This window comes from Phascolarctos cinereus, unplaced genomic scaffold (assembly GCF_003287225.1).
Source record: "Phascolarctos cinereus isolate Bilbo 61053 unplaced genomic scaffold, phaCin_HiC Scaffold_7;HRSCAF=346, whole genome shotgun sequence".
NCBI lineage: Eukaryota > Metazoa > Chordata > Mammalia > Diprotodontia > Phascolarctidae > Phascolarctos > Phascolarctos cinereus.
In genome coordinates, this window is record NW_027556180.1 from 9,510,417 (window position 1) to 9,535,872 (window position 25,456).

Here is a 25,456-nt window from a genome sequence, read left to right on the forward strand (position 1 = left end):
TCTTCACTTACTCCAACTGTTCCCAATAATTCTCCTATCTCTTTCCTCCTCTTCTCAGGTAACCTTGAGACAGTCGTCCATCTTTGGTGTCTCCACTTTCTTTTCTTTCACTTGATTCTAAACTCTCTGAAATCTGGCTCCTGACATCATCATTCAACTGCAAGTGTCCTCACCAAAGTTACCCAGGATCTCTTATTGCTGAATCTGTTGTCTTTACTCATCTTCATCCTTGTTGATGTCTAGGCAACTTTTGGCATTGCTGATTCCCTTCTCCTCCTGGAGAGTCTGTCTGTCCTTTCCCCTGGTTCTCCTACCTGTATGACCACTCCCTCTTAGTCTCTTTACTTTTTTTTTTAAATCTAGATCATGCTGACTACCTGTGGATGCCCCAAGATTCTGTTCTGGTGTCTATTCTCTCTCTCTCTCTCTCTCTCTCTCTCTCTCTCTCTCTCTCTCTCTCTCTCTCTCTCTCTCTCTCTCTCTCTCTCCCTACCTCTGTCTGTCTGTCTCTCTCTCCCTCCCTCTCTCTTCCTCTCCTCTCCTCCTCCTCCTCCTCCCCCTCCTCCTCCCCCTTCTCCCTCTCCTCCTCCTCTCCTTCCTCCTCCTCCCCATCCACCTCCTCCTCCTCATCCACCTCCTCCTCCTCATCCACCTCCTCCTCCTCCTCCTCATCCACCTCCTCCTCCTCCTCCTCCTCTCTCTTCTCTCTCTCCTCTCTTTCTCATCTCTCTCTCCTCTCTTCTCTTCTCTCTCTCTCTCTCTCTCTCTCTCTCTCTCTCTCTCTCTCTCTCTCCTCTTTCTCCTCTCTCTCTCTCTGTCTCTGTCTCTCTGTCTCTCTCCTCTCTCTCCTCCTTTCCCCCTTCCCTGCCCCATTTACCCCCCTCATTTTATAATATCTTATTTGTTGATCTTATCAACTCCCATGGATTCAATGATCACCACTACACAGATGATTCTCAAATCTACATATCCAGCCATATTGACTCTGGGCAAGTTACTTAACCCTGTTTGCCTCAGTTTCCTCATCTTTAAAATGAGCTGGAGAAGGAAATGGAAAACCACTTTAGTATCTCTGCCAAGAAAACTCCTAATGGCATCACAGAAAAGCAGTCATGACTGAAACAATTGAACAACACCAACAAATGTGCCAGGCACTGGGCTAAACCCTGGGGATACAAAAAGAGGCAAAAGACAGTCCCTCACCTCAACTTATACCCACTCTAATCCAGCCCCCACATCCTGTCTATACTTTTGCAATCACATTTTAATTGTTTTCCTTCCTCCAGTCTCTACCTTCTCCATTCTACCTTCAGCTTAGCCACCAAAGGGATTTGCCTAAAGCAAAGGTAGACCGTTGTCATCTCCCTCCCTCAATAAACTCCTGTTCGCCTCTCCCCACCCCCATTATCTCCACCTTCAATATAAACACCTCTTTCTGGCCTCTTCCTTCTCTCTAATCCTCCTGTAGTTCCTTTTACTTTCTCTCTGGTCCAGCCACACTATCCTACATACTGTTCCTTGAACATAACCCTCTTCCTCCTGGGTACTCCCTTGATCTATTCTGTGCCACCCTACTGCTCCAGGACATATCCCTGACCCTCCTTGCCTCTCACTCCTTAAGGAAAACCCTGGTTGAGCCTCAAGCTTCCAGAGCCATATGACTTCCTCTAAGCCTGAATCTACATCAGGTGAAGTTCAGTAGGAAAAATATTATTGACTCTGGAGTCAGAGGGCCTGGGTTCAAATCCAGCCTTCAATGTTTCCTCTCCATGTGACCTGAAATTCTGAGAAATGCGGGTTTTTGACAAGGTAGACATAGGTGCCTTGGACAAAGGTACCTTCCCGCTTTGAGCATACATCACTAGTCACATGCCCTTTACCTGGACCAGAATGTATACACTAGCTCTTCTTCCATAGCTAACTCAATCCCTTCCCATTTAGGAGCTAATAGCATCCCAGGAGCATAGATTTCGAGTTGGAAGGGCACCTAGGCATATCCTAGAGGCCATATAATCCAACAGCCTCACTTTTACAGATAAGGAAACTGAGGCAAAGAGAATTGGAAAGGACCTTGAGGCCACCTAGTGCAACTGCCTCATCTCACAGATGGGGAACTGAGGTCCAGAGAGGTTAGGAAACAGCAGAGCCAAGACTCACGCACAGGCCCAGTGCCCTTTCTACTGTATCACGTTGTCTGCCACATTCCCTCTCTTCTCCTTCATCACCTACTGGGCAAGCCTCCATAGGCAAGGCTATCAGTGTTGCATGGCAGAGGTGAATCTGCCCTTAGGGAGTGCTCTGATGTCTCAGGAGGCAGAAGAAGTCAGGAACAGAGCCTCATTTTGTGCTGTGGCCCACCTGTTGCAGCTACCCAAAGCAGCCCCCTACCATAGTCCCCAGCCTCTGTCCCTTCCCCCTTTCTTGGAACCCCACTATCCTATCACACCACAAAATGGAGACATTTTATAATCTGTAACTCACCCCACAGAGGTTTTCAGATCAAGAGACCGAACATTCTTTTGTGTAATGTTAGATATTAATCCCTTACTGGGTTTTTCTCTAGTCGTAGATAGGAAGTCCAGAGTCAGGGCTATTGGTGGTAAAACCCCCCACAAAACATCTTTACAGGAGCAGGGCTTCATAAAATGGGTGGGGGAAGCAAGCCAGCCTCCCTTGTGGCTCATTCTTTCTTTCCTTCTTTTCTTTTGGAAGGCTGTCCCCTGGTGCTACCCTCTCCAGGCTGTACGTTGGCTTCAATGGGACAAAGAGCTTCCCACTCCCGAGGACTGTTATGTAACCTCTAATTTCAGACTCTCAGATCCTGGCCCTCAGCTTCTTTGTCCCCCCCTACACAGAGCTCCTCAGCTCCCATTGTTACCTCTGGGAAAGTGCTCACACTCTGCACTAGGGCCTTGGTGTTAGGAGTGCTTTGACTGAATGTCTCTGCCCAGCCTATCCCTGGAAGTTACGGACACCGGCCCTTACCCGATGAGTGTCCCTGATTATTTTCCAAGCCCCTGCCCGCTCCATCATGCCCACAGCTGACTGAGAAATGGCTTCTTTCCCCACTGGAATTTTCCATAAAACACCCCACCCCAAAGGTGGTTATAGCTGTGAGGGAGGGGAAGTAGAGAGAGCCGTTGGTAAATTCAGCTGACTTTTGTTTCTTTGTTTTTTAACAATATCATTCATGAGCTCAACAAACATTTGTCCACTGCAAACTAAACACAAAGCACTGTGGGAGATCTGAGTAGGGCTTCATTAGTTTCAGCACAGTAGTTAGTTAGAGGGATGTGCCTGGAGACTGGAAGATTTGAGTTCAAATATGGCCACAGACGTGTACCGGCTTTGTGACCTTGGGCAAGTCATTCACTGAACCTCTGTCTAGTCTTAGTTTCTTTATCCATTAAATGGGGATAATAACAGCCCCTACCTCCCAGTTTGTCATGAGTCTCAAATGAGGAGCTTGTAAAGCTCATAGGCACATTGCCTAGCACATAACAGGTATAAATGTTAGCTATATAACTGTTCTAAGCAGATTAATGGTATAAACAGATTAAAAATGTTAGCTATTATTATTATTAATTCATGCAATTACCAAACATTTATTAAGAACACACCACATGCCAGGCACTGTGCTAGATACCAAGACCCAAATGCAAACATGACACAGCTTCTGTCCTCAAGGAACTAACATGCTTTTGGGAAGAAACAACCCAGGCCAAGAGAAGTAAAAGGTAAATATTTACAACATACAGAAAAGGCATTGCAGGAGGTCCCTAAGCTGAGAGCAATTAGGCCAAGCTACCTTCAGGAGCTTGCCCTTAGGATGCTGAACTTTGACAAAAGGCTCAAGGCTCTAAGAGGTAGGAGTGGGGAGGGACATTTATCCCTCCGAGGAACACTGCCTGGGCAAGGTTCCAGAGGTGGGAGATTGACTGTCATTTATGGGGACCAGGAAGAAGGCCAATTTGACTGGAATAGAGCATGCCTGGGTGATAGGGACATGAAGTAAGTGTGGAAGGGTAAGTTGGAGCCAGATTGTGAAGGTTTTTCAATACTAGTCCTGGGTGAACAAGGCATCCATCCCCTTCTCTCCATATAGGCTGACACTTACCTCGTTATCACCTCACAACTGGTTCTCCTGATTGCTCCCTCTGGCTCCAATGTCTCCCACTCTCCAATTAAATACAGCCTGCAAATTGATATTCCTAAACCACAGGTCTGATCACGTGACCTTCCAATGGCCCTCCCCCCATTATCTGGAGAATAAAATACATGGTGCACGAGTATCTGGTCCCTTTGGTGGACAAATAATTTCATCTTATTTCATGGACACAGATTATCACTGTCCCCTGTCACTCATCTTGCCAGGAAGGAGTCTGGGAAGGATAATGTGGCTGCAAATCCATTGGAAAATGGCTATTGGTAGAATCTTCTCCGCATCTCAAAGACCCCACGCTGTAATCATTGGTAGCATTGACATTCTTACTGCTGTTTTATAAAGCTGGGCTATTCAGCCCAGTTGATTAGTTAGAATAGTGTGAATGAGGAGACATATTACATTTCGCTTTCCCCAGGCGTCTCCCCCTACCTGCCATTGCTCATGCCGGTGAGAGTGAGTGACAGAGTATCGATGGCGGTCCATCACCACCACTTTAAAATATGAACACAAAGCCCGTACCCAACTGAGCATCTTTGCCTGGGGAGGAATCCCATTTTGACTCATGATTTCGCTAATCACTTCTGAGCCATACATTTTCTCCATTTTCAAAATAAAAGACTAGAGCTGCAGACTACTCAGCCATATCCTCACCTTCTCCAAACCTGCTCTTCAAGTTTTTCCTTTCCTTTGCAAAGTAGAAAAGACTGACAGAAATGTTCTTTTGGGTTGGGTGAATACAGCCACAGGAAAAGAGTCAAGGGATATGTTGTTATTTAATATTGCCTGTATGGCCACTGGAGGTTACACAGATTGTTAGCCTGGGCTGGTCAACAGCAAGTGTTCTAAGTGGTGTTGCTATTGGATAAGGGTAGTCTTGGCCAATGTGGGACCTGATAGAAATCACCCTGCTGCACTCTGGATGGGCATTCATCTCCCTCTCCATACTAATCCCCTGCCGTCTTTTGGTAGCACCCTGAAGGTGAGACCAAAACAGAGCTGAGTTGAGCTTAGACATGATGATGATGATGATGAAACTAATTGATATTTCATAAGGTGGTGCTGCGAGCCTCTAGTCTGCCCTTTTCCACAGGAGGCTTCATGTGTGTGCAGGACCACACTTACTCTCTGTGGTGACTGGGTGCTCCACCCCGCTAAGCAGAAGTGCTAGAGGAAGTATCTAGTCCTCTACCGTTCTCAAAATGTCAACTATTTCTTCTTCTGCTCTACCTCTTTCTGGTTAGCTCTGCCACCTCAGTAAACTAAGGACTGTGCTTCATGGGGTCTTAGCCAATTCTAATAGCTTTAAACTCCCATCCAAACTCTGCACTAAACTTTTCCTATTTCACCGGGGCCAAGTCATGTGAACTTACATAAACGAGTGGATCCCCACAGTAAAGCACGCATCACTGTATACAATGTTTTATTCTTAGCATCAAATCAATAAAAGCTAGAAAATGATGCATAATCAACATTTCCTGTGCCATTGTGGTGCTGAAGCCTTTCCTAGACCCAAACTGCACCAGGCAATAGATAGGATTCTCTAAATCCAGGACATCAAAGAAAGACACAGGGTGCAATTATTCCTAGGTTGGGTGTAGCATTCTACTCCTTTATGGCTCTGCTCACCATCCTTGTAGCTTCCTAGATAAAAGTGCACCTCTCTGGCCATGACTCCCCAATATATTCTCTCCCTTACTAGAGTGTAAGTTTTTTGAGGGCAGGAAAGAAGGGAAGGAGGGAGTGGGTTGGTGAGCATGAGAAGATCAATTACTTTTGTTGGTACCAAGGGGGCCTAATAGATATTAAAATGCACAGCTCACACTTTTGAGTACATATAATTAACCACTAATTCAGGGTTCTGCTCTGGGCATGGATATCTGCATGTTGCGAGGTGTTTAAACATCTCCTCCTCTCCTACCTCTCCCATTTGCATTCTCATCCTTCCTCCCCATTCCACCTTGTAACACTCAGTCCCCTATATCATGACCTTGAAGGTCGAATTTTGTGAATACGGGGTTTCCACTCAAATAATGGATATCACTTAGCTATAGGATGTGAATACTAATCGCAGTTTACCTAACGCTTAAAGTTTGCAAAGAATGTTACAAATATTACCTAATTTTTATTCTCACAACATCCCTGAGAAAGAGATCCCCATGTTACAGATGAGGAAACTGAGACAGAAAAAGGATAAATGGCTTGCCCAGTGTCACCTCATTACTAAGTATCTGAGGCAGGATTTGACCTGGTCCTGCGTGCTCTCTACTGTGCCACCTAGCTGCAAATATGTATACGCCACATGCACAGTGCGTGGCACATGGTGGAGAATAAAGACTTGTTTTCTTCTCCTTTTTCTTTTGGGTCACCTTAAGATGAGTGTCTCTAGAGACAGGCCTTCTCATCCAATTACTGTGTAATTCTAGATAAACCATATGGAAAGTTCATAGATTGAGCATTGGAAAGAATGTTAGATGGCATCCTGGTCAAACACTTCTCATTTTACAGATGGGGAAACTGAGGGCCCAAAAGGGTATGCGCTATGTACCACAGATGACAAGTTGTGCATGTGAACCCTCTGAAGGTCTCTGAGTCTGGAGGCAGTCTGTGAGCCTGTGAGCATCCCGGTACACCAAGACGGACCTCCTTAACAAGAGCAAGAAAAAGGGAAAACAATAGTTACTAAATTTCAATCATTCATTACACACTTATTAAGTACATTACATAATAGGCCCACGAGGAAAGAGATGCAGCTCTTGTGTCAGGTCAGTCAGCCAGTCAGTTAACCAGAATTTATTAAGTACCTACAGTCTACAGACAAGGCTAATGCCCTTTAAGAAAGGAAGATTGCCTCGGAAATCCAGATGACCGCCTCTGGCATAGTGCTTATATCACGAAGCCCAGCCTAGTGTTCTGAGGGACAGATTTGGGGATTTAAACTGTGGTTTCCACCCGAACCCTGCTGCTCCCCTGTGATGGAAGCATGGAGTAGACAGTGTACATCTCCCCTTCTCCATATTTCTGTCAGTGGCAATGCTTCTCACCAGCTGCAATGAGGCAGCTGAAAAGGCATCTGAGATCCTTGGGGCACAAGTACAAAGCTAATCTTGCCCTCTTCTCTCCTTATTAAGAGCTAATAATTACAATAGCTCACATGTCATGACTCGATCCTTACAATAGCCCTGGGAGACAGAGGCTATTAGTATTCCCATTCTACCAATGGGGAAACTGAGGCAGGGAGAGGTTGAGTGACTCATCCAGAGTCACACAGTTAGTGTCTAAGAGGCTAGATTTCAGTTTAGGTTGTCTCGATCTTAAGCCCAGAGCCCCAGAGCCCTAGAGATGCCCAACGGGCTTTCTGAACCTCAGTTTACCCAACATGTCACTCACGTCAGTTCAATGACAATTCATTAAATGACTAGCGGGGGTAGGCCCCCTGGACAGACTGGAAGTCCTCATGGCACTCTTTGGTCACTTGGTACCTCCCAGTTCATAATGTAGATCTGGGCTGCCTTAGCTAGGTCAATGCTGTTTTCTCCTGCATCTCTGAATCCCTTACCCCCTTGAGTTTCGTCTGTTTCCTCCTAGAACTCTGCATTAACTCCTAAAACCCAGGAATTAGAGAAGACAGTGTGACCTGGGGGTAGAGGGCTGCCTTTGGGGTCAGGAAGGCCTGGCTTTGAAGCCAGCTGCAGACATGGCACTCCCTGCCATCAGCCTCCGGTTCCCTCTTTGATAGAATCCAGGGGATGTTTCCTCTGGCCCTTGCCTCCCATGGGAGGCGCTTTGCAAACCTTCATGCTCTCTCTAAGACTATAATCAATCAGTCAACGAGCATTTATGGCAGTGACAGCTGTGTCAGGCCTTGATCTGGGGCCTGGGGACATGGGCACAAGGGGATACTCTCAAGAGCTTACATGCTACATGTGTGTATGTATGTATGTATGCACATGTATGTACACACATGGATGTATGTAGAGGAGGTAAGCTGTGACTCTGCATTGGTGCAGGGAGAGTCTTCACCGGGAACTGCCCTTCCTGGGAGCCTCTGCATTGGGCCCTCCCTACACCATGAGATCACCGCTCTGGACAAAGGAATGTCAGTTTTCATTATTGCAGAGGCCAGTGGGAAGGACCTGCATTCTGGATTCATAGGACCTGGGTTCAAATTATGCTTCTGATCCTTAATATCTGTATGACCTTGGCTGATCTCCTTGGCCCTCTGTTTCTTCTTCCACCCCACGAGGGCTGAGCTAGATGCTGCTGAGTTCCCTGCCCATTCTAGACCTCTAGTCCTCTGAGTTTCCCATCCCTCATCTCTCATCCTAATCCCAAGCAGACAAATACTTAGGGATAAATTCACCAAGCTCTATTCACTGGGTCCACTACACATTGAGGGCCTACCTCCCCTCAGTCCCCCGTCTGTCTGTCTGGGATGGACTTGCTCACGGCCCCCTCGGCGGCCATTACAGCTCTTCTCTTCCTTCCTGCCATCTCCTGGGCCCTCTGTGAACCCTGTGTAGAGGATATATTTGGGAGGACAGCGTCCAGAGGCAGAGCTGCGGTCAAAGGCGTCTATGGAAGAAGCTCACGGGCTCACTGGGGACTGAACCTCTCACCCCAGCCTCATTAACCCTACACTTTCACCAATGGAGGCAGGCTGCTCATGGCAGGGAATGACTGTCTGTCAAAGGCCAGGCTGAGGAGTTATCAAGCTCCCCGGGGGTATACAAAAGCCTCTTCCCAAGTCCTCCTGTGACTCATGCCAGCAGATTTTCCCAGAATAGATTCGGGATGGGCAAAGATTGATATCTTTGAGCCATTCTCCTTTTGTGGCCCTGAAGAAGGTGTTCCAGATATGGACTGAGGGTGTCTGGGCTCAAATCCTCTTGCAGCCTCCTGTGGAGCATCAGACAGATCACTTGCTGCCTCTGGGTCTCAGATTTTTCACCTGTAAAATGAGACAATTGGATTTGATGACCTCTGAGCTCCAATGGAACGCTAACAATGAGATTTTTCCATGAGATCGTGGTGAATTAATGATGAATGAATTTTGTATAATCTATACCCTTCCAAGCGGACCCTTTGTGGTGTCTCAATACTAATCCTCAAATTTTCCAAAGATTTATTGAGCCAAACAAACTCCCTTCTTCTGTGCTTCATTTTCCTTCTCGTTACCTATTTCCCTGGGGCTCTCAAACATGCTTGAATCTCCCCTGCAGCTTTCTTCCTGTAAACTCCTAAATCCAAGTCAATCACTTCCTGTTCATTCACAGGTAATCTTCCCAAACATGTAGACTTCGCTCCTCACTACCTCTTTACTCTGTAGCCTCCTGCAGTATGACTCCGTTTCAGTTTAATTCTGTTCAGCCAGCATTTAACCCCGTGCCTCTTAAGACACTATGCTGGGTACGGGACGTGCAAAGATGGAGCACTGTGGAGTCTTAGCTTGGTTACAACCTTAAGAGAGGCTGAGGCTAGAACTCGGGAGGTCAGAATGCCGCCATAGTTGGCCCTGAAGTTTTGTGTCCCATTCTGGCCCCCATGTTTGAGAAGACTTTGATGAGTGGGAGAGTAGAAAGGAGGAACACCTAGAAGGTGAAAGGTCTTGAGACCATTCAGGTAGAATTAGTTGAAGGAACTGGGGATATTGATCCTGGAGAAGAGAAGATTTGGGGTGCATGTAAGTTGTTTTCAAGTATCTGAAGGGCTGGAAGAAGGATTAGCCTGGTTCTACTGGCCATGTGCTAAGAGCTAAGGTTAGAAAGCAAGGCCAAAGACAGTCTCTCCCCTCAAGAAAGTGACAGTCTAACGGGAGAGACTACCTGTAAACAAGAATGTACAAAGACGATAGCTTGTCCCTCCAACGCTGCTTTCCCTGGTAATGTCATAGTTTTCACATGATACAAACTCACTGCTTTAATGGATAAGGGGTAGATGACCAAAGAGTCTGTCTTCCACCTTGCTGCTGCTAGGAGAGGAATGTCCCCCAAATGGGTCAGGGGATTGCCCAGGTGACTGTCCCATGTTTACTAGAGAGGGACCTCCTGGCTTCAAAGCTGGAGAAGTTGAGGAGTCATGCTGCCCAGCCTGGGTCCTATGGCCTCTGCTCTGTTAGTGGGGTCAGGCTGGCTTAGCTCCAAAAGAACTTTTCTTGGCCCAGTTCCAGGAGGCTAGTTGTTATCTTGTCCTTGGGAGAGGGGCAGAAGTGAAGAATCGAGTGAGAAAGAGCATGTGACCTGGTATAACCAGAAGTAGTAGATATAATTTCAGCCAATGTTGCCTCTTCCGTTTGACTGAGCCATGAGCTGGGCAGTCCTGACTGGCTCTCCGTCTTCAGTTCTGCTGCTGCTGGAGGGCAGACCAGTAGGTGGTACTAGCAGGTCCCCCAGTTTCTCGGGCACAGTGTCTAGGAGTCTGCCCTTCAGGGGTGCAGAGGAGTGAGCAGGAGTTTCTCTCTCATTTTCCTGACCTGTCTTTCTTGTTCTACCTTTCTCTGCTAGGATTTTGGAAGGCTACGTGGTCTTGTGATCACTCAGGACTACTGAGCCTAGGACAGGTACCGATTATAACCTATTGCAGTTCTCTTTATGGGAATACTTGTGTGCCTTATATATTTAGGAGTGCAGCTAAGGTTTCTATTTTCATCACATAAGGAATTAGTTTTGGCAGGTTGGTGTGTTTGTTACTGAGCTGAGAATTTCTCTGTATACTAATGATCCCATTTTAATCGTTATCTGAGGAACAAAATTTTTATAGCTACTTTTTAAGGCTTGGCTTTGATCTCCAGAATCCAGGCACCCAAAATGGATTGGGGGGAGTTATCTCATATTCAATGGTTGTGAAAGTCTCCCTTTTCTACAAAGTGTGGTCATTGGAACTTGGAGAGTAGTGAGCTCTCCCCAACTCAAGGGCTTTGGGGGCGGGGGAGGGGGGAAGAGAAGGGAGAAGGTCACAAGGATTTATTATACACCAAGCACAGTGCTAAGTGCTTTGCAAATACTATTTCATTTGATCCCTACAATTACCCTAGGAGGCAGATGCCATTATTATTAGCCTCATTTTACAGATGAGGAAACTGAGGCAGATAGAGGTTAAAATAACTTGTCTGGGGTCACACAACTAATAAATCTCTGAGGCTGAATTTGAGTTCAGATCTTCCTGACTCCAGATCCAGAGCTGGCCACCTTGTTGTCAGAGGCTAAAGGGCTGTTTGTCAGATGCATCATGAAGAGGATTCCATTGGCCCAGGTGGATCTAGATGCCCTTTGCCTTCCCTTCTGTCTCTGGGACTGCTTCTGTGTTCTAGTAGGTAATTCAGACGGTATAGGTCAGAAGGGGTGCTTCGTGGCAGTTCTGTGTTGGAATCCCTAATTCTCCTTTGGAGATTGGGAAGAGCAGGCACCTGATAAAAGTGCATTGAAAAAAGGTGATGGACAGATACACTGATATGGGGAGAAGCTACCAGAAGGTAGGGATGGCTCCGCTTTTATCTTTTCATCTGTAGCAGTTAGCACAGTGCCTGACACAGAATAGCCTGCTTTTCTAATAAGAGCATTTACAGAGTACTTTGAGATTTGTAAAGTGCTTTGCACAAATATTATCTCATTTTATCCTCACAACAACCTTGGGATAGATGTTGTTATTACACTCATTTTACAGATGAGGAAACAGGTAGGTGAAAGTTGAGTGACTTGCTCAGGGTCACTTATACACTTCTGAAATCAGGTCTATCTGATGCCCTGCTCCCTGTAATAGAAGCTTCCTCACGTTTATTGGTTAGGACTGCCAAGTAGCACAGTGAACAGAGCACCAGACTTGGAGTCAGAAAGACCTGAATTCAAATCCAGCCTCAGACAATAACTGTGTGACCCAGGGCAAGTCACTCAACCCTGTTTGCCTCATTTTCTTCATCTGTAAAATGAACTGGAGGAAGAAATGGCAAATCACCTCAGTATCTTTGCCAAGAAAACCTTAAATAGGGTCACAAAGAGTCTGATGTGACTAAAAGGATGAACTATAGCAATGCTTGTTCAGATTTAAAGGTAATTGGGATTTAAAGAATTTAACCTTGCGTTTTTTCAAGACAGAGAGAGAGAGAGAGAGAGAGAGAGAGAGAGAGAGAGAGAGAGAGAGAGAGAGAGAGAGACCTTTCTAACCCAGAGCATGCTTACTTATGGGAATCTTTCAAGAACAGCCCTCCCAACATTACCAGACCTCCATCCCCACCAATTCTAAAGAAAACCAAGAGTCTTTCCTGCAGGCAGAAGCTTTCACAGACCAAATGAGCGGCCTTCAGACAGCAGGTGAATATTGTGGGGGAGGATGAGTGTGATCTGGATGCACTCTGTAGAAAGTCTTTCAGTCCTTGAACCTGTTTTGGGAAAAGAAGATAGAAACAGGTTACTCAGTTTCTACCCAATGGTAACTCCAAACATGAAAAGCCCAGCTGAAAAGGTGGCTTCTCGATCCGTTGTCAGTCTCACTTGCCATCTCAGAGATTATTTTCCCTCCCATCACCCTCCCAAAGAAAGGGTCTTACCTCTCTTCTTTTGCCCTTTCCCTGAGGTGTGGTGACATCCATGATCTCTTCAGCCAGGATTAGCTGAGCTCTGCCCTGACCTTTCTCTCTGCTGGATATAGGCTAGACAGTAGAGGGGCCAAGGGCCTTTCAAGTGACCCTAGTCAGACCTGCAGGGAGAAAATTCTTTACCCTAATTAAGATCAGAGAGAGAAGTAACTGGGGGCCTTTCCTTCACTGGGCTGGCATCAATAGTGTCCTGACCTTGGCCGAGGTTTAAGGCTGTACAATGCAGCAATGAAGAGGCAGAAAGACTCACAGAAGCAGACGGCTAGAAGGCTGCAAAGTGATCCTACAAACAAGGAAACTGAGTCTCAGAGAGATGAACTGGCCTCCCTGGTCAGCTGCTAATTATCCAGGGTGAGGGAGGGAGAAACATTAACTATCTATCCCAAATGCTGGGAAATGAGAAAATCTAGTTTGTTTGCCATTGATAGACATCATTCTCTCTGATTACGTTTGTCACAACTTTGCTTTGTTTCAGGCTAGTAGCAATTATGCTAACATTAGCTATCCCTACTAACAAATTAGTTCTCCTCTCTCCCACGTGCAAACCAACTGACCTCAGAAGAGCTGGCATGGAGCGCATCAGTTTGGCTGAAAGCTGTAGGAGTTTGCTAACAAGATTCCACACAGTGGATGACAAACAGTTGACTGACTATTAAACTGTGAAGGGGCAGGAAGAGATGTATTTTGTCCCTCTTCCTGAAGGGGCCAAACTGATCACTCAGAATTTGAAATTTGGGGCTTTCTTGATCATACCATAAAATCACATCTGCTTGTCCCCAGAGCTCATTTGCTTTTCTTTCAGGTGGATGCCATCACACCCTCTGGGACATTGATGGCGTGTCAAAGCCATGTCATCCTGATGGTCTGCTCGAAATGTTGGCCATGAAGCACATGAGAATCTGTCTTTGGAGAATGCATTCATGGTGTCACCAAAAGCTGGCACTGAACCTCATCTAAACACCTTCAGATAAGGAGCTGTTATTAGCAGCATCCACTCAGCTAAGTTACATGATTATTTGACATGGATCAGCACAGTCTATGAAGGATCAGAATTCTAGGTGATCCAAAACACAATGACAGATAATGGTGGATACGGGTTGATTGTGACATAGTACTAACATAACATTAATTAGAAAAGTGTCCTAGAAATGCTCTCCAAAACACTAACGGGTCAGCAGGATCAGTGAGGCAAGCATTGATAAAGATATTATCTATTTATCTTCATCTGTTGATAAAGATCATGTCACCTATTGCCTTCTCATCCTGTGATGATGATGATGATGATGATGATTAGATAACAGTTACTATTTATATAGTGCTTTGAGGTGTGCAAAGCCTTTTACAACTGGTATGTGATTTTAGTCTCAAAACAACCCTGGGAAGCAGATATCATTATTATTCCCATTTTGCAGTCAAGGGAACTGAGGCAGACAGAAGTTCAATGATTTGCCCAGGGCCATAGGGCTGTAAATGTCTGAGGCTGGATTTAAATTTGGGTCTCCTTGAGTCTCTGTCCAGCTCTTAAACCATACCGCCTCCCTATCTGCAATGGCTCCTTGTTTAAGGGCGAAGGTGAGGCAGCTCCATCCCCCAGGAGAGCACCAAGATCATCCTTGACAAGTTAGTAGACAAGAGATAGGTGCCCCTGCATGGTTTAATCACTTCCAAGTTTGGAGGGAGCTGAGTGGCAGATAATTGGCTGGTGTAAGCCAAGCCCCTCCCCTACCCTGTGGTCCCAGGTCCTGGGGTGTGTACTCTGTCTGGGTGGTCACCAGGCATCAGGTTCAGATTAGAAAAAAGTAGCAGGCATATGTCAAACCTCCTGTGTTTATTCTCTGCACAGTGCTTAAAATAATTGCTTTTAAAATTTGTGGAGATTTAATTTTCCATAACTCATTGGGAGAAGAGGAAAGAAAGCTCATATATGCAGGAGCAATCCCAGCTTTCTTCTCCACAATGAAGTCATTAGAGCAGAGCTCCTCATCTTTCTGCAAGGAGAAAAGAGACCAGCAATTATGATTGTTTGATGGAAAAACAAAGTGTCTTTGAGTGAATTTCTTCTACTGGTACCTGACACACATGCACACACACAGATATACTCCCACATAAACACACTCAGGCATCATGCACAAATGGAACAAACCCCGGTGCACAAAAATACACACACACAGACACACAAACTTCTGCACAAATGCAGAACATACGTTCTGCAACATATGTTCACTCAGGCGTGCACACATACACACACACAGACATACCAGCACTCACACTCACACAAACACATACACACATGACATTTTTACTTGTGTGTCATTTAATGTAGTTATTAAGACAAGTCATTTTGTAGTCAGGAAAAGGAAGGAGTTCTTGGAATTTATTTCCTGGTGTGACCCTTTCCCTTCTCTTGATCTCAAAGGAAAGTGGGAACCAACTTGAGTCTTTTCTGTTTTTTCTTAAGCCAAATGATTAGCCTGGGGACAGTGACATGGTTTATCTCAGTCATAGGGAGAGATTGGACTATGACACATTGACTACCATATAACTCTGGGAAAGCCAGTCATTTTAGAAGCTAGGGGAGGGAACAACACCAACTTGTCATCTAGATGCTCTGTCATCAGAACCCAAGCTTAACAAGAATAATTTCATTTCTTGAGACTCATCACCAGAGTCACTTTAATGAGAGAAACCAAGAGATTCCCCAATCTGCCAGACTGAGGTCTGTGCTCTGGGCTATTTCAAAGGGACGTGCACTCTAGCTCGATGCTGAAGGACTTGGCCATTGAGATGATGCAGCACTCCTTGATAGGAAGAGGGGCACTCCTCATCCACCCTGAGTTGGCATAAGGAAAGGGAGAGTCCTGATTCCAGCTAAGAAAAGGACTGCAGTCTCTACATAAGAAGTCACACCCCACCATGGTGAAATGCTCCTGACACCCCCCCCCCTAGATCTCCATATGCCAAATCAAATGCTTGCTTTCTTCAACACAGGATTATGCCAAACGCATAATTATTGCAAGAGTGATTGTCACATGAACATTTCAAGCAGGAAGCTAAAGATGAAGACTATTGTTCTACTCTCCTTTGGAGGGTTCTGTCTTTCTCCACTAAAGTCTTGCTCTAATATCTCCTTGCAGCATGGAGGTGGCACCAGCCTTCACTGTCACCTGGCAAATCCTGGAAGGTCTGAAGAAAATGAAAAGCAGTTTGAATCTGGGCCCTGAGAAGGACAGGGTCATTCAAGGAATGGCTTGGAGAGATCAGGGGAGGCCTTTCACCATTGGGCTGGCCACAGGGTAATAGTTTGCTTTAGCCACAGCAACTGACAGAGGTTGTCTACCAAGACCTGGAGAGGTGATGAATCATTAAGTGAGATCTTTCCCAATGAGTTCTCAACCCCTGTGGGGTTAAAGTCTTGCCCATTTCCTTGGCCTCATAATCCAGCCAGCAAGCCCACTAAACTTGAGCCTCATTAATCTCAGTGATCTTTGCTGTTTGACTTGGGCACACTATTTTACTCAGTGAGAATATTAAGGACCTCCGAGATTCTCCTTCATAATTCCCCTGAGAAGAAGGAACCTTGTCTTATTTTTTTTTCATTTCAAGACTTTTAGCTTAAGAGTCTTATAAGCTAGTGGACTTGTACATATCTTCTTAGTCAGCCCAGAACTCTAAGGTCTTTGTTCGTACAACTTGTAGCTTCTGCTACTGCCCCTTCCAATGGGATCTCCAGTCCCCACCATGGGCCATGCTGACGGGTGAGAGCTCCCTCTATCTATCCAGCCCCAGCATTTCAATCTTGCCTCGCATTCATCTTTCCGCTAAATACTACCATAGCTTTTGGGAAGAGTATGTCAATCAGTGGCTCTGAGTCTCTACTTATCATCCTTGTGACTCCATCCTTATTAGAATGGAAGATCCTTGAAGACAGGAATTCTCTCTCTCTCTCTCTCTCTCTCTCTCTCTCTCTCTCTCTCTCTCTCTCTCCGGATATGGATCCCCAGAACCTAGCACACAGTAAACCCTTAGTAAATGCATGTTCATTCATTTTCATTTCATTCAGGGTAGTTAAATTTCCAAAGCTAAGAGTAGCCTCCATGTAGTCTTTGGAAAATGGTGTGCAATTTCAGTCTGAATAGGAGAAAAGGAAGTATAATTAATGTCTACAAATAGACACCATTGAACAGAGGCTTTATAAAGGCACTCAAACCAATGTGTCGTCATGCTGAATTTACTATGGCATCTAACATAATGTTACTTCTGATTGTTAAAGCAGCTAATGAAAAAAGGAAGGTTTCAGAATTGATGTACAAGTTTCTCGAAGACTTTAATCTTTTTTTCCCACATCCTTCTGGAGGGCATGCTTCTATGATATACAGTACCTTCTGTGTGGACACTCCTTCTGCCGATATAGCTCAGAAGCCTTTCATTCCTGAGATTCTTTGAGATGATACAGGTCAATTGGTTGGTGGGCAGTCTCTGGATGACCCCCTTCCATTAGTGAGGCTAATCCTCAGCCAGTGTTTCCGTCACCAGGCTTGTACTAGAATACCTGGTCAGGAGCTATCAGAACTTACACACCACTAGTACAGCCTTTGAGAACTGAGAGGCACGTCCACACCAGGAGGGACATTAGACAGCATAGAACTGTACCGGGGGCCTTGAAAATGCACAAGTTAAAACTAAAAGGAAAAACCCGTGAAAACTAACTTTGAGAAACAAAAATATAATGCTGGTGAGTTTGTGAAGACAGCAGGTAAAGCTGAATTAACCATGGTAAAATGGAAAAAAGTTTTGACTCTGCAGTTGAAACTGAGTTCAAATCCTGCTTGTGATACTTGTTCCCTGTATAGCCCTGGGCCAATCACAGACTCTCTCTGTTCCTCAGCTTTCTCTTCTGTAACATGAGGGGGCTGGAGTCAATGAGACGGCCTTCAAGGTCCCTTCCACCCCACAGTCTATGATGATTCATTGCTGCCAGACTTGCAAATGAAGGCTTTTGGAGAGTAGGTGGTCAGTTCTGCAATAAAAGTTACAAGAGAGTCACACCCTCCAACTCAACAATTCTATTATTGGGAGAATGTCCTGAAAATCTTATTAAAAATGGACAACGGCAACAAAAATGAGGGCTCTCTACTCAAAGACATTCAGAGCAGCACTATCTGCAATAGTGAAAGACCGGAAGAGCCTCAATGTCCAGCCATGTGGCGATGGCCAAGTAAGTGTGGGGCCTTGAGAGGATGGAATATTAGAATGGAATCAAATGAGAAATGGTTAAGGCCTATAAAGAAATGGAGAATGCTATTTAGGGAAGAGCACACAATGGAAAAAGCAAGACCAGGAGAATATACAGCAACTACGGTATATAAGAGAAAAAATGAGTGGGAATGAAAACACAGAACCTTGACAGAACAGGAAGGAATTGAAAAAATAGGACCATTTATGCATCCTAAATGTGTATTAAATCACTAAAAACAAGTTCATTTGGTTGTATTGCTGTTTGATATGAATTTTATAATAAATGCAGACCATTTGATAAAATAAGAAAATGGCCTCTAAAGCACATTTCTAATTTGGTTCGATGCGAACAAAGCAGAACAGGAAGGAATAAAGAAAGTTCTTAGCTCAGGGATCTCCAAGAGAGGTTGACTGAGATGGTGAGGTCTGAAGGGTTTGACTTCAGTCATGGACATATGTTATGGACGCAATCTGCCAGGGCATAGAAAACCATTGATTCTAAGGGTGCAAGGGGATGACATTCCATTACCTGCAGGAAATCTCTTGATTTATCACTGAACAATGGAGGAGAGAGTTATGGACACCTGAACCCCAGTGACAGAACCATAATATAATTCTGTAACGGAGCGTGAGACGAGCTTCGTAAATTCACATAGTAACAGAAGTGGGCAACCACTCGTCATCAGAGCTATTTCAGGAGCAGAGCAGATCTCTCTGCGTATTAGAGAAGTTCACAGTTAGTTAAAAATAGGCTTGGAGAGAAGGTGCTTTTAGACCACAGCTCATTCTGGATTTCACTCAAGACCCATTCTGGGTGGCAACTTATCTCCTGTCAGTTCCAGTTAGTGCCCCTGAGGACCATCTCGGCAATCAGCAGCAGCCTCTTCTCCCAGGTGGTCAATTTCACTTCTGCATCCCCCTGACAGCAGGGCCACCCAGGTAGGGGATGCTGGGTGCACATGAGCTGCACGTCTCCAAGTAAAACGCCTTCTTCTTGAGGGAGCAAATGAGCCCTCTGGCTTTTGAGGTTCAGAAGCAATGATCAAGATTATAGGATACAAAAATTCAAACTGGAAGGTATTATAGAAGTTTTCTAATCCAACCTATTCATTTTACAGAGGAAGAAACTAAGACTCTCAAAGGATAATGAAAATAATAATAAAATCCCCCAAAATATTCCTGGGAATTAAAAAGTAAACTATACTGGGACCAAATCATTATACTAGATTATTGCCCATAACTGCCTTGTCATAACATTGACTTACAAAAATTTGAGAACAATATTTTTAACAGATGTTACCACAATGAAAATTCTATTCTCCAAACTATGTGAAATGAGAAGCTTTCAAAATATAGAGACCTAGCAGAAGAAATTATAACAGCTCGGAAACATGACTAGGTACTACCGGAGTTCTGCTGAAAATACTTCCAGTGAGCCTAAAGAGGTTGAGCTAACACCCCGATACTGTTCCTCAGTCATAGTGATTGCATCTACCTGTACAGCAGGCTGACAAATACTAAACATGCAAGAATAATAGCAGGCTTGCAAACTGTTTCATGACCATTTCTGCCTGAACTCCATTTAAAAAAAAAGATGAGGAGAATGAGGCAATCATCACAATGAGGACACATTGTTTCTCAGGATTTATGAAACCTTTTCTTCATAGTCACTCTAAGAATTAGAGAATGCAAGTATATTACCTCTATTTTAGAGATCAGTCAGTCAAATAGCATTTATTAAGCACCTATTATGTGCCATGTATTGTGTTAAGCAATAAAAAAAGTGAAAATAAAAAAGTGAAGCAAGAAAAAGCAAAAAACAGCCCATACTCTCAAGAAGCTGACTGTCTCATGAGGGAGACAATTGGCAAACAACTGCATACAAACAAGAAATAGATAAGATGTTGGGGGCACTCTCAGAGGGAACTGGGGGAGACTTCTTGCAGAAGGTGGGACTTTAGCTGAGACTTGAAGGAAGTCAGCAAAGCTAAGAGGCTGAGATGGGGAGAGGAGGCATTCCAAGGATGGGGGCCAGATAGTGAAAACACCCCCAGTCCAGAGTCCAGACATGAGGTGTTTTGTGAAATGAGGGACTTAGTTCAGAGAATTGAATTGGCTCGCCTAAGGCCACACAGCTCAGAAGGCGGATTTGAACCTGAGCCTTCTGTCTCCAATTTGGAGCTAAGGGATTCTGTGTTAAATAGAGTGCTAACATTGACTACTAACGATCTCTTACAACGAAACCCTGATACAATAAATGAAATTTGGTGGAAATAGTTATGTATGTTACACAGTTTTCACAGCTAATTGAATACCCTCCAAATAGGGAGGGAGTAGATCATTCTTAAAGAGGAACTCCTGATTTCACTGGAAGGCTAAAAATGGCGCCTCTGTCTAAGGTTAGTTATGAATTATCCAGCAATGAGGAAGCTTAATTTGGGTATTGTGTACATGTTTCTTTTTTTTCCCCTTTCTTTCTTTCTTTCCTTTTTTAGTCACTTGAGTTTTGAAAAAAATAGATGTGGTCTGCCCACATTTTCAAACGCAGCGGTAATCAAGTCAGCTCAATTAATGTAACAATACGTTATATTAAAATACCATTTGTCTCTGAAGAGCTCAAAGCACTCTGTAATCATTAGCCTATTAGAATTCTCAAATCCTAGGTCGAAAAGTTATGAACTTTATTGTAATTTTCAATCTTGATTCTCCCCACTGGCAAGCAAATGAGATAGGTCTTTAGGGTCTATTCCAGGTCCACCACTCAGGGTGTTTATAAGTCTAGGATGTAGAGCCCTACTCTCCATCTCTCCGGTCTTCTCTTCCCCCAATAAATGCCAAGCCCACGCTTCTCTTCTGAGCCCATCTTCGTCTCACGTGTGTTCTGAGCTCCAGGTCACTATTTTTAGGGCAGAAAGGATTTTGCCTTGGATGCTGCTGTCTGTTCAGGCTCTTGTTTTTGCCAAAGGAGAGCCAGAGCTCCAGATCTGCCAAATCTGCTGCTTTCCACGTAGACTTCTGGCTCAGTTTGGTTATAAATGATCTAGGGGTTTAATGACCCGTAAGTGCAATATGAGTCTAGAGTGTGGTACAACAGCCAGAAAAGATCACGGGGTCTTGGGCTGTGTTGAGAGAGGCACAAATTATCCAGAACTAAGGAAGTTAGATCCAAAATATTGATGACAGCGCTTTTTTTTTTCAGTCTGTAAGAACTCAAAACAAAGTAGATGCTCATTGGTTGGGGAAATGTCTTAATGTAATGTGGTCCAAGAATGTGGTAGAATGTAACTGTGCTGGAAGAAATGGTGAATTTGATGAAGATGGAGAAGCATCAAAAGACTTACATGAACTGATGTAGAATAAGTGAAGCCAAGAAAGAAGCATATGCAATGATTTCAGCAATGTAAGTGGTCATTATAATGTCACAAAACAATAAAAAAAATGTTGCAGAATTGCAAAGGACAATGGCCCCAATGAAGAACATATGAGAAGATGCCTCTGCTCACTCCTTTGCAGAGATGGAAGGTGCAGGGCTATGGAACAGTGCATATATATTTTTTTTGATTCTTTCCAATGTGCTGATTATTTTTGCTGATTTTCCCCCTTCTTTCTCTTTAAAAAAATCTTTGTTTTGTGTGGTGGTTCTCAGGGAGGTGGGAGGAGATAGGGAAATGTATGCAGTATAAAAGCAAAAGATATCAATTAAAATTTAGTTTTAAAAATTGGGAGGTAATATTATATTTCCTCTTCCTTCTGTGCTGCTCAGAGTCCATTTGGAGCACTGTATTCCGTTTAGGGAGGAGGTAGGTAATCTGGAGGACATTAAGAGAAGGACAACAAGGATGATGAAGGACATTGAGTTCATGCCATTCAGCAAAAGACTGAAGAAGCTGGGGGAGTCCATTCTGGAGAAGAGAAGATTCAGAATAAAGGTTGTATAATAGCCATGTTCAAGTATGTGAAGGACTGTTATATGGGAAAAGGATATGCTTTGTTCTTCTTGGTCCCAGAGGGCTGAACCAGGAGCGAAGGGTGGAACTGGCAGAGACGGAGTTAGTCTGGATCCCAGGAAATATCTCTCTTCAGTTGAAGCTATACCCAATCAGAATGGACTGCCTTTGAAGAGAAGGGGTTCCTCCCTTACTGGAGGTCTTCAGACAAAGACTATGTTGGAGATGTTGGACTCCAGGTCCCTCTAACTCAGAAAGTCTGTGACTCAGTGCAATGTGGCTGCTCCCTCTTTCTAGTACTTCCCTCCCAATAGCCCCATGGGGGAGGCAGGGCAGGTCTGATTATCAGCATTCTATGGAGGAGGATTCCACTTGAGGGTTAGAAGAGTGGGTCAGATGGTTCCTAGTCATCATCCTGGGAAGTGTGAGAGCCCAGGAGCTAACACTCAAGGCCAGGGTGTCACAGCACCAGACCACATGAAGAGAATGGGTCTTCCTTTCCTTCTTTGTTTGCAGATTTCTCTTGTCTTTTTCCACTGGGAAGAATCAGGCTACGTTATACAGGGAAGACACTGAGGGACTCAGTGCTGGCCATTTATACTTCACCCCAACATGCTCCTTGACCACAACTGGGCCACGGAGAGAAGTTAGGACTGTGGCTGTTCTCTCTGTTGATTCTAAGAATCTCCCTTGTCCCTTTTCCTTCATCCTCTGGAGAGAGGGACAGGGCATTTTGTAGACAGAGGAACTGAGGCAGAGGAATCATGTCAGAGGTTATGTGATATGTCAGAACAAAGAATATTTGACTTCTGGCTGAAGGGCTTTGTCTTACTTAGCTGACAAATTACTTACTTGTCTAAATAGTCTCATAGATAGAGGGCCGGAAGGGACCTTGAAGGTCATTGAATCAAACACCCTCATTTTACAGCTGAGAAAACAGAAGTCCAGGGAAGGGAAATTGCCCAGGATCACTCAGGGGTCAGAAGCAGGATGTAAATGCACGTCCTGGGACTTGCCCCATTGTCGCCTTCCTATGTCAGTCAGGATTTTCTGTGGGATTTCTGTTCTATTTGCTTTTTAAGGCGCTAGAGGAGGATATTAAGCTAGCTGGTCCCAAGGGACGTGGGGGAAAGTCACTTGGCTCACCTGTAATCTGGCGAAGCTGAAGGAAGCTGGGTTGAGGCTCCTTCAATGGCAATGATCTGAAGCAGCTTTTCAGTTACTCAGGGAGCCAGAGGCAGCAGCAAGAGAGGCCACACAGCCCTTGGGTTGGGTGGCTATACCCATTTCAAAGGGTGGTTTGTTGACAGTGGGGTCTCTTTCTTCCTGGAATTCAGCAGCACAGAGGAAATGTGGGAGGCAGTGGTCCTAATAGTACTCACAAACAGTGGAAAGGAGGGGACCCACTCCCTGTGTCCAAGAAAATCTGTTTGTGTACCATCTTTATCCTATGTGCCACATGTTGGCATAGGCTGGGAGATTTTGGAGTCAGGAAGCCTGGGTCTCAATACTGACTCTGTTAATAACTTAGCTACCCTTGGATACACAGGTAGATACAACATGCCCCAATCTGGCCTCAGTTTCTTCATATGTAAAGTAAGATGGCATTGGGAGGTAACTGGGTACAGTGAAGAGAACATTTGGCTTTGAATTCAGAGGACCCTGCTCTGGTGCTTACTCACGTGTGAACTTGGCCAAGCTGCAGCCTCTCTCGACCTCCGTTCCCTTATCTGCAAGATGACGGTGTTAGGTTAGATGCTTTCTGAGGACCTTCCCAGTTCTAATTCTAGAATCCTGTGATGTCCAAGGTCCCTTATGGCTCTCCATGCATGAACCTATTATCCAAGATCTCTTCCTCTTCTGACCACCCCCTAGGTCAAGCTATCACATTATTACGTGGTTGGCTACAGATTTTGGGCCTGAGTAACATGGGGGAAATGATTTGTTAACATTGTTCAGGAAGAATTATAGTGTTTACATCTAGCTCTATGCAAATAAAGATTATTTGCACTCAGAGTCTTCCTGACCTCACTAACTCTCCAGGAGCACTGGACAGGGCTGCAAGGTATTTTGGGCTCCCCCAGGTCCTGGCTCCATCCAAAGCATCCTTGTTTTGGGTTATCACATCCAGGGCTGGTTATGGGTCCGACTCAAGCTTGTTTTGGGGGGTTCCCTTATGTGTCAGCTTTGTCCAAATGTTAGCGAACATTTATAGTTACTCATACTTATCTCAATCTGCCTTTCTTTCTAGTTGCCCTCTTGGCAAAATTGCTTAACTGTGTGCGTGTGGTTGGTGTGTGTGTGTGTGTGTGTGTGTGTGTGTGTGTGTGTGTGTGTGGGCACCTTGTCTGAATGCTACATGATATAAACCTTCCAGAGCCTGGATGGGAGGGAGCCGTGCCTCCTTTGTGGTTCACTCTCCTCTACCGAACAACTGAATCAATTTCTTTCTAAAACTATTTTGGGTTTGGGATTTTGTTCTAGAGAACAGGCCAGATTGGCTCAGTAGGGGACCAGCAGAGGGCCAGTTCTCTTCTAGGCTCGTCCTGGAAATAACACGTAGAAAGCACTTCGCAAACCTTAAAGCATTCTGCAGATGCTAGTAGCTATTGTCATCCTCATCATCCTTGTCCTCATCACATCTACTGCTCACAATTAGATCTGACAAACATCAGTAAACAATATGGAGAGGTTGTATGGATGAAACTGTGATTACATAGAGATTGCCTATATCTAATTGCCATTACATATAGATTATTGGTGGGGGGCAACTAGGGGGCACCATAGTGCACAGAGACCTGGGCCTGCAGTCAGGAAACCTCATCTTCTTGAGTTCAAATCCAGCCTCAGACACTTACCAGCTGTCTGACTTTGGGCAACTCCCTTCACCCTGTTTGCCTCAGTTTCCCCATCTGTAAAATGAACTGGAGAAGGAAATGGCCAGCTATTCCAGTATGTTTGCCAAGAAAACTCTAAACGGGGTCAGGAAGAGTGTGACATGACTGAACAATGGCTGGCCAACAATAAAATAGTAGTACACACTGTTTTGTTTCCATTGATGGTTGAGAAGATGGACTGGGCAATGGAATCCTTTGTGACCTTCTGTGTCCGAGGGCTGCCTGCGTCAGTGCTGGCCAGGGTTCCAGGGAGGTCAAGGTGAGCAGGTGGACAGTGAGTCACACGGCCCAGTCTGCAGTGCTGTGTTAAATCAAACCACATCTGTCCCTGGCCATACGGCCTTCTGTTTAAATCCTTCAGCTCAGCACAGCTGCTTCAAAAACATCCTTGGGTGTTCAAGATAAACAAGTCTGGCCCATGGTTTCCTTCAGGTCCTGTGTCCTTCAGGCTTCGTGTCTCTGAGGATACCTCTACAGTGAAAGGCTGATTCCCAACATCCTTCCCACTCCATGCCCTGTACCAAGGGTGCAAACAGAGAACCCGGTATATGATAGACAGGAGCCTGTGGACATCGCCCAGTAGAGGCCAGAGCTGGCTGAGAGCTTCACTGCTGCTGGCCAACCC